The following is an 8584-nucleotide window of genomic DNA, read 5'->3' on the forward strand; positions in this document are numbered from 1 at the left end:
TCTGACAGCTAAGATTGACAGTGTCCTTTGCTCCCCAAAGACCTTCTCCATCTCTTTGTTAACACTACCCTTTCTCCTTATGTAAGTAACCCCTTAGAAATGTTAGCTGTGATGTTTTGAATGACAATGACCCCCATAGGTCCTTATATTTGAATCTGTTGGCCCTCAGTTGGTGGAACTGTTTGGGAAGGATTAGGAGCTGGGGCCTTGCTGGAGGAGGTGTGTCACAGAGAAAAGCTTTGAGGTTTCAACAGCCCACACCTATCCCAGTTAGCTCTCTCTACCTTGTGATCATGTCTCAAGATGTGAACTGTCAGCTACTGCTCCAGCACTATGACTGTCAGCTGCCAGGCTCCCTCAAGATAGTCATGGACTAACCCTCCGAAACTGTAGTCCCCCACTAAACTCTTTTTTTCTGTACACTGCCTTTGTCATAGTCTCTAGTCACAGCAATTAAGACATCAACTCCTTCTAAGCTTTCTCTAGGGGTAGAGAAGAACTTTCTCCTCCATCTGAGCCATACCTATCTAAAGTCACATCTTCTCAGAATCCTTTCCAACGATGTCTCCATATACCTTGTCCTAAATGCTCCCCTCCCATTTTAGCATTCCTAAGGACATGCCCATCCTTGATTTGCTTGGTCTTGACTATCGTGCCTCTTTGTCTCACTGTGCATATTAAATAGTGTCTGCCTTGACCTTTCAGGTATTGGTTGGCTTACTGACAACCATCTAGGAAGAGCTCCTTGTTTGTGCAGACCTGAGTCACAACATGTGTCAAATAGACACTCAGAAGACTGCAAGCTTCTTGAAGACAGAGCTTGACCAGGACATACATGTCCATAAATGACCAGAACATAAATGCCCACAGGACTTAATACTCAATGTATTAGTAGTGCATGTGAGTTACCATAACAAAATGCCACTGGCCAGGAGGCTTAAACAACAGAAATTCACCTTCATAGTTTGAGAAGCTGTAAGTCTGATAGAAGTATTAGAAGGGTTGGTTTCTTCTGAGATCTCTTTCCTTAGCCTGCAGATGTCTTTGCCTTCTTGTGAAGGTACAAGACACCTGTCATATAAGAAGCAAGCTCACACAAATGGCCCTTTTAACTACTTCTTTAATGGCCCCGTGTCCAATTATAGTCATATTCTGAAGTACTGAGAATTAGAACTTCAAAATATGAATTGAGCAGGTAATGGGTACATGATTCAATCCACAGTGATGCTGAATAAGTATGGTGACTGGATGGCCTTGTGTGAATGTCCCACTGTCTACCCAGCATCACTACTTAGTGCAGTCTGCTGTCTATTAAGCAGATATCACTTAATTTTCTCAGGTGGTTGTGGTAAGAAAATGAGTTATAGTTTCTGGCAGAAGGAACCTACATTTTAATGGAAGAAACCCCTGCATGAAATATTGAGAAGTAGAAAATAAACTGGTTGAAAATATATGAGTCAAAAGAGAACCTAGCATGGCAGGTAGTCCAGGGAAGGCTTCCCTGAAGTGATCATTTCTGAAGTGAGTTATAAGAGATGAGAATTTTATTTTGTAAGGAAAGAAAGACAAGGGTGACCGGTTGTTAGTGTTAAGCAGTTAAGTCATCTTCATGGTGGTAAGTGGATTTGAGGCATTGCTAGAGACATGAAGAAAAAGAGCAACAGAGACCCATTCCCCTTTCATTCATGGCTGGGATGAAGGAATTTGCTCAGTGGTAGTGGGAAGAAGTCAGTGAATGTGAGAAACATGTATAAGGTCTCACCTACATGGTATAATAAACTGTCTGAACACAGAGTAAGGGAGAAGAAACATGTAGAATCACCTGAAGAAATAAAGTATTGAAACTTCATGTTCATGTTTTAACACCACCATCAGCAGCAGCACACAGGAACCTGGGAGATGTGCATATCCTCAAGGCATCTGAAGGCCACTGTATCAGGACCTCTGAGAACAGGCCTGGGAACCCATCGTCAGGGCCCTTGGGTGACTTGACTATAATATGACCAAGAGGCAGTGTTCAAAGGACGAGGACATTTCTCTTTCCACATGGGAAGATACATTTTTTAAAATAATTTACTTCTTTCCAGCTCATACTGAATTATCAATGTCCTAGTTCCTATGATGGAGGAAGGGAGGGGGTGAGAAGGAGGGAGAGGAAAAGAGAATTGTAGGGAGAAAGAGAAATGGAGGAAGAAAGAAAGAGAAAGAAAAGAGGGAAGAGGGAAATAAAAAATGGAGGGAGGAAAAGAATGATGAAAAAGGTGAGAAAAATGCCCATATAACAATAATCTCTATTGATAAGAAAAAGGATCAACTCAGATTTAATATATGACCAAGGTTTTAGAAAATGTTTTCTAGAAAATTTGCAACTGAAATGCAATATAAGCATTGTATAGACAAGCGGTCGTGTTTGGAGAGATGTATTTGAAGACAACAGATTGATCGATTGATTTTTATCATCCAATATCTGACCTATTTTTACTAAAAGAGAGGCTGCATTAAAATATCTAACTGGTCAATATCTCAATCAATGATTTTGTAAAATCCCACGATGGAATCCATAATGGTGACCCTAACACAATGACCTTTTGAGTAGTCTCCTGCTTTCACGGGTCATTTTTAATCAGCTTGATAGAAAACGTTCAGGTCCAAAACCAAAACGATTCCAGCCTTGGAAAAAAATCATTATTAGTTAAGTAATTAAACAATCCCTTACTTATTAACTTTTCAGGTCCATTGGTCATGCTTGAGAACACCAAAATTGCCTGGCAATTATATAAATTATATTTCTATTCCCTATTTAGTAGTTACTGAAAACCATATTTTCATAAAGAATAGGTTACACGGGGACACAACCTTCAAAATGAGGAAAGTAGGTCAGGGTGAAATATTTGCCTGAGGAAGACTGCTAGCTCTGAAAACACGCTGAGAGTATGAAACACCAAGTGCAATGAAGAACCATTATAGATTGCAGGGGTTGTTTGATACTTAAGTGATAAGCATACTCATATCATATACATAGCATGTATTTATCACTTGGCACACACCTTTAATCCCAGCACTCGGGAGACAGAGGCAGGCGGATTTCTGAGTTCGAGGCCAGTCTGGTCTACAAAGTGAGTTCCAGGACAGCCAGGGCTATACAGAGAAACCCTGTCTCAAAACAAAACAAAACAAAACAAAAAACGAACAAAAAAAGTTAAAACAGAGCCAGACATGGGGAAACCTATAATTCTAGCAGCCAGGAAGCTAAGGCATGAAGTTCGTGAACGTGAGGTTAGCCTGGGCTATATAGCAAGACTCTGCCTCAAAAAAACAAGTACCAGAAGTGTAGCTCAGTGGTCAAATATTTGCCAATCAGCTGAAATAACCTGGGTTCCGTCACATCATTTAAAGCAGTGACTCTTTGGACTTCATTGAGACATAGAGTTGAATTGTACATAGGAGGATATTTGTTACAAAGCTGTGTATAATAACAAATTAAATCAATCTAAAAATCTATTATTATTGAAAACAATAATTTAGAGTTGGGTCAGTGGGTAAAGGTACTTGCTGCCAAACCTGATGACCTAAGTTTAATCCCAAGAATCCACATAGTAGGAGGAGAGGAAAGACTCCCCAGGTCCTCTGACCTCCACACATGTGCTGTATGTAGTACACACACACACACACACACACACACACACACACACACATATTTTTTTAAAAAATTAAGGAGCGGGAGAAATGAGCCCGCTAAGACATTTGTTCTTGTATTGGATCAGAGTTTGTATGTCACCACCCTGGCCAGGCAGCTCCAGCTCCAGGGGTCTAATACCCTCTTCTGACCTGTACAGGCACTTACTCACTGCAGCATGCATGCTCACATGCAACACACACACGCGCGCAAAGAAAACACCTAAATCTTTACAACTATCGTAAGAAATGCCTTTGCATCAAGTAGAAAACATAAATTCATCATATACACATGTTTCGATCATATATACATAGATTAGTTACACTAACATTTAGGAAATATATGTTGATATTAGAAATGCGTACATATATACATATATAGCTATAACTATATATACATATATATGCTAGGAATTGTGTCCCTTATATATGGGGATAAGTGACTCCAAAGGCAATGAGAGAAACTAGTCTGTGCAAAAACCCAGTTCTACATGTGGTTTGGGGCTTAGTTTTATTTCAATAGTGAGAGTCCTCCCAAGGTTACAACTGAGTGTGGCCCTCTACTAGGCAGGGACCCCCATCTCTCACATCCACCTGTATAAGCCAGTGCCCTGTACTACATAGACACAGGAAATGCTCATCAAGGGTTGGAAGTCAGCAGCAGTGGAAGTCAAGGTCTGCAGCAGGATTGGCTCTGTTTCCAGCTTGGAGCTTTGCCCAGCTCTGGCCTGGCAGGTGTGGCTGCCCTTTGGTGGGAAGACATGCTCTTCTCTTCCATCAGCTGCCAGAAGCAACATACTTCTCAGTCTCTGTCACCAGCCCAGCTGCACGCCAACCCTACCATTCTCCAGTGTCACACAACTTCCTCCATTCCTCTATGTCACCATCTCTCTTGTGTCTTTAAAAAATTCATCATTTCATACATTTATATACTGAGTTGGGGTATTTTCATCTCCAATACCCTCTCATAGCTTCACCTCTCTTACACTTTGGTCCAGAAACTCCTCTCCTACTTTGATTTTTTTTTTGTAAGTTGGAAAATAACTATTTGTTCTAGAGCATTGGCTAGAGTCCCCTTAGAACTTCTGAAACTGTGTCTTGGTGCCAGCAGCTTTGGTGCCTTAAGCACATTGAATTGAACAGTCTTGCTCAGGGGCCTGCACCCTCCAACAGTGACAATGTCTCAGATCTGTACATCCCTGAAACAGGGGGACAGGTGCACAGACATGTTCTTGTGACTTTTCTCAGTCCCAGTGGATGACAATGCATCTTCATCTTTGTCACGACACCACACAAGATTTGACCTCAGATGGAGACATTACCAGTGAAGGGGAATTTCTTGTCTATGTAGGTGCCCTTGATGGCCTCTTTGGGCGTCTTGAAGCCTCGACCAATGTTTTTGTAGTACCAAGGGAGTTTTTCCTTGCCAGTTTCTCCCAACAAAACACCCTTCACTTCTTATTTTGAAAGACTGTAGGTAAGCACGCTCCGTCTGAATGTCTGCCATCTTTCCAGCAGCCTGAGAAAAGGAGAGATAGGCCCACTCCTGGCTTCCTTATTCCCTACTTTGATATTTTTATTGTGTCCATTTACTAGCCTGCCTTGGCCCATTGTGAGAGCATTTTCAGAACAAAATAACCAAATCTTATCCATGTGCTAATTTCGGGTGCAGCCCATCACGGAATGCCTAGCAGAGGCCCAATAGATGCTATCCAGCTATCACTATGCCCAAGAGAGCTTCCCACTCTCCAAGTTCTCCTGTAGCTGACCTGGCCTTGCTTTCCAGCTGGCTCAGGTACTTTGTAGATGCCAAATTCACACAAAGTGAGGCTTGGAGATCGTTTACTTCCCAAACATCAGGACATCTAGTGGTGTCCCCAACCCCCTTCAATACCCTCTGACTGCCCAAAACCTTCTGTTTTCAAACAAAACAAGATGAAAAACCAGTTTAAAGTCAGGCCAAAGCTGATGAGCTTTGTCAGGTATCCAGACACCAAGCATTAGGAAAGGACCAAGTACCAGTACTCCACGATATATCCTGCCAGCAGAGTTTACCCAGATCCACTGCACTTTGCATTAAAGGGTCTGACGCTGAACTGTCAGCCATGGGTTTCTAGGTAGATTTATGTCAATCAAGCCCCAGGTTTCCCAGAATACACGCTCTTCCTAAACAAAGAGGAAGGGTAGAGACAGAAAGGTTACATATGCTAACAGACGAGCAGTATTTTCATTGAGATTTTCTCCAAGACTTAGGAATAAAGAAGCATTGGACCTAATCTGGGCACTCTGAGAAACAAAGTTCCCGTTAGCAAGCAGCAGCCTCAGAACACTACCTTCTAGCCCTTCTTCCCTGGGGAACAGAGACCAGAAATAGGAGGCACAAGGACAACCTTCACCTCCATGTTCATTCTCTCCCTGGTCCCGTCCTCGGCCAGCACAGCTTCACTTCTGAGGACAGATTTTTCTAGAAATGGTAAAAGCCATCAGATGGCCTTGTATTTTTCATCTTTAAAGAGATGGGTACGAGAACAAAGAGGCAAGCAGAGAAAGAAGGGGACTCAGCTTTAAGCTGCCCACTGCTAAGTAATATTTAAGGAAAGAGCATAATTCTATCGATAGGTTGTTGTCGCTCCGTTAAAATGATCTGAAGACTCTGCAGCAACATGGAGGAGGATGCTAGTCTGTGACTTCAGGGGAAAAGTCTAGAATACTTCACATTAAAACCACTCCATTTTGGGAATGATAGGAAAATATAAACATAAACTAAAAATAAAAATCAGCAAGCCAGTCAGTTGGAGAAAACTACTGTTAATGTGAATGCTTCCATGAAGTCAGTTTGGGTCCTGTATATATGTGTGTACATACACAGACATGTCTTTTAATGTGAATGCTTCCATGAAGTCAGTTTGGATCCTGTATATATGTGTGTACATACATAGACATGTCTTTTCACAAAATTAAGTTGAAATTTGGTACTGTATAGTTATTTTTACATACTATCCTCTCTACATAGTATTTTAATCTTTAAAATATAGCTTTATACCTGCATAGAAGTGACCATGTCAACATCCTAACTAATTTGGTTGGAGCGTATAAAATGGTATATAGTTCAACGTTTGTCAACTCCAAGTGATCTCATGTGGTTCAACCTACCATTTATCAATGACCATGTAAGAGCAGTTGAATTGTGCTCATTAAAATAAAAACATTATGAATAAGTGTTCAATGGATCTAGCTTTAATTTAGATACATTTCTAGAAGAATAACGTGTAGCTTTGCAGATGTCAAGGTCCCTCAGATATTTTTGCATAGCACCCTTCAGAAGCCTTGTACCAGTTTGTACCCTGCTATACTCACCATGTTGCTTCGTCACTCTCAATGCAGGGAACACCTCTATACTTTTCACATAGCACAAAGTCATCTAGAGCAAACTGCAGTTGGTACTTTCTTGCCATTTAGGACAACAACCTATCAGAGTAGTTGTGAATAATTTTGCTCATCAAAGCTCATTGGTATCGACAGAAAAGATCTTCTTTTGAAGATGTCTGTGCAGAAGAAAGATAGGAATGAGCTCTGAAGTCAGAAGGAGAGGCAGTGAGAAGAGAACCTGAGGCAAAGTAGAAACAGCAGTGGAAAGAAACACTCAGAAATGGAAGTACCTGGGTTAAGTTCATAATTGTTATGATTTGAGGTGATAGAGATGATAAAGGCCCTCCTCCAGCTCACACCCTCCTCCTCAGCAACAGTTTCAAGACAAAAGATAATGAAGGTCAAGAGCATGACAGTCAGGGAAGGGAGCTTTGAATACTGGTTATTTGTGCGCCTGCTAAGGTCTCAGTCTTGGTCAAAGTAGCCTCTGTATCTCATTGAGTATGCACTGCCCTGTAAAGAAACAACACCTGGTTATCCCCAAACTACAATGACATAGTGGATTAAAGGCTGGAGGACTATAAAGAATAAAAAAAAAAACAGGGGCCCCCTAGAAAAGATAAGTGTGGGAAGAAAACACAGAAAATCTTTGGTTTTTTTCAAAGACAGAAAAAAAGAGGAAATTATTTGTAAATCTACAAAAACAGTAACAGAACTGCTGAAAAACACCAAGAAACAAGAAATGTAACAGGCCAAAATGAAAAAGAGTTCAACACAGTTCTCACTGTGCGTTTCCTTGGTAGGGGAGGAGCAAACAGAAGCCTTTATTCCAAAGAACTGGAGTTGGAACCCACAAGTGTGATTTGGTCACTATGAAGCTTTTCAAATAATATTAGGAGCAAAATATTCAAACCAACAGTTGTGTAAATCACCGGACAGAGAAACAAAATTATGTAAGAGCAGAGCAGCATGCATCCTTCAAAAGATGGCCATGCCTCAACTACTAAATCCAAAATTAGAAATGGTGAAAAGCTAAACAAATATCTCAAAAATATGCTAGAAAAACACACACACAAAAAAACCAACCAAACAAACAAAACCAACCAGTGACTTCAAGAGTTTATACATGGGCAGATAAATGGAAACAATCTGGAACATGGAGAGGAAAGGCAGCAGCTAGAGGAGATAGTCAACAAGATGCTTTAGAAATCAGCAATATGGATGGATGCAAAGGTCAACAATAGATGAGTTTATCAAGAACACTAATTTTTTGAAATCTTGAGAGGAAAGCATCCAAAAATGTTGGAAATAAAAACATAACAAATCAAAAATATATAAACAGACTTGATTAAGCAGAAAAAAAAAGTATCCAGGACAAGGCTAAGAAGTACATTCAAACATCAATAAAGAAAAGTAAATGAACAAACATGACCACAACCTACAAAAACTCTAAGACTATGACCAGAAGGCCTAACCGAACCATCCATGGAATAGAAGGACTGAGGCAAAAACTAACCTCTCATGGTCTAGTCAGTGAAAT

At 40.7% G+C, this 8584-nt stretch overlaps 1 pseudogene; it reads right to left on the reverse strand.

Annotated features, from left to right (window-relative positions):
• Positions 1 to 4751: 4751 nt before the first annotated feature.
• Positions 4752 to 5182, reverse strand: LOC110308722 (small ribosomal subunit protein uS17 pseudogene; annotated as a pseudogene).
• Between the last annotated feature and the right edge of the window lie 3402 nt (positions 5183 to 8584).

The sequence above is a fragment of the Mus caroli genome, unplaced genomic scaffold, assembly GCF_978045245.1.
Source record: "Mus caroli unplaced genomic scaffold, Mus_caroli_1 scaffold_15, whole genome shotgun sequence".
Taxonomy (NCBI): Eukaryota; Metazoa; Chordata; class Mammalia; order Rodentia; family Muridae; genus Mus; species Mus caroli.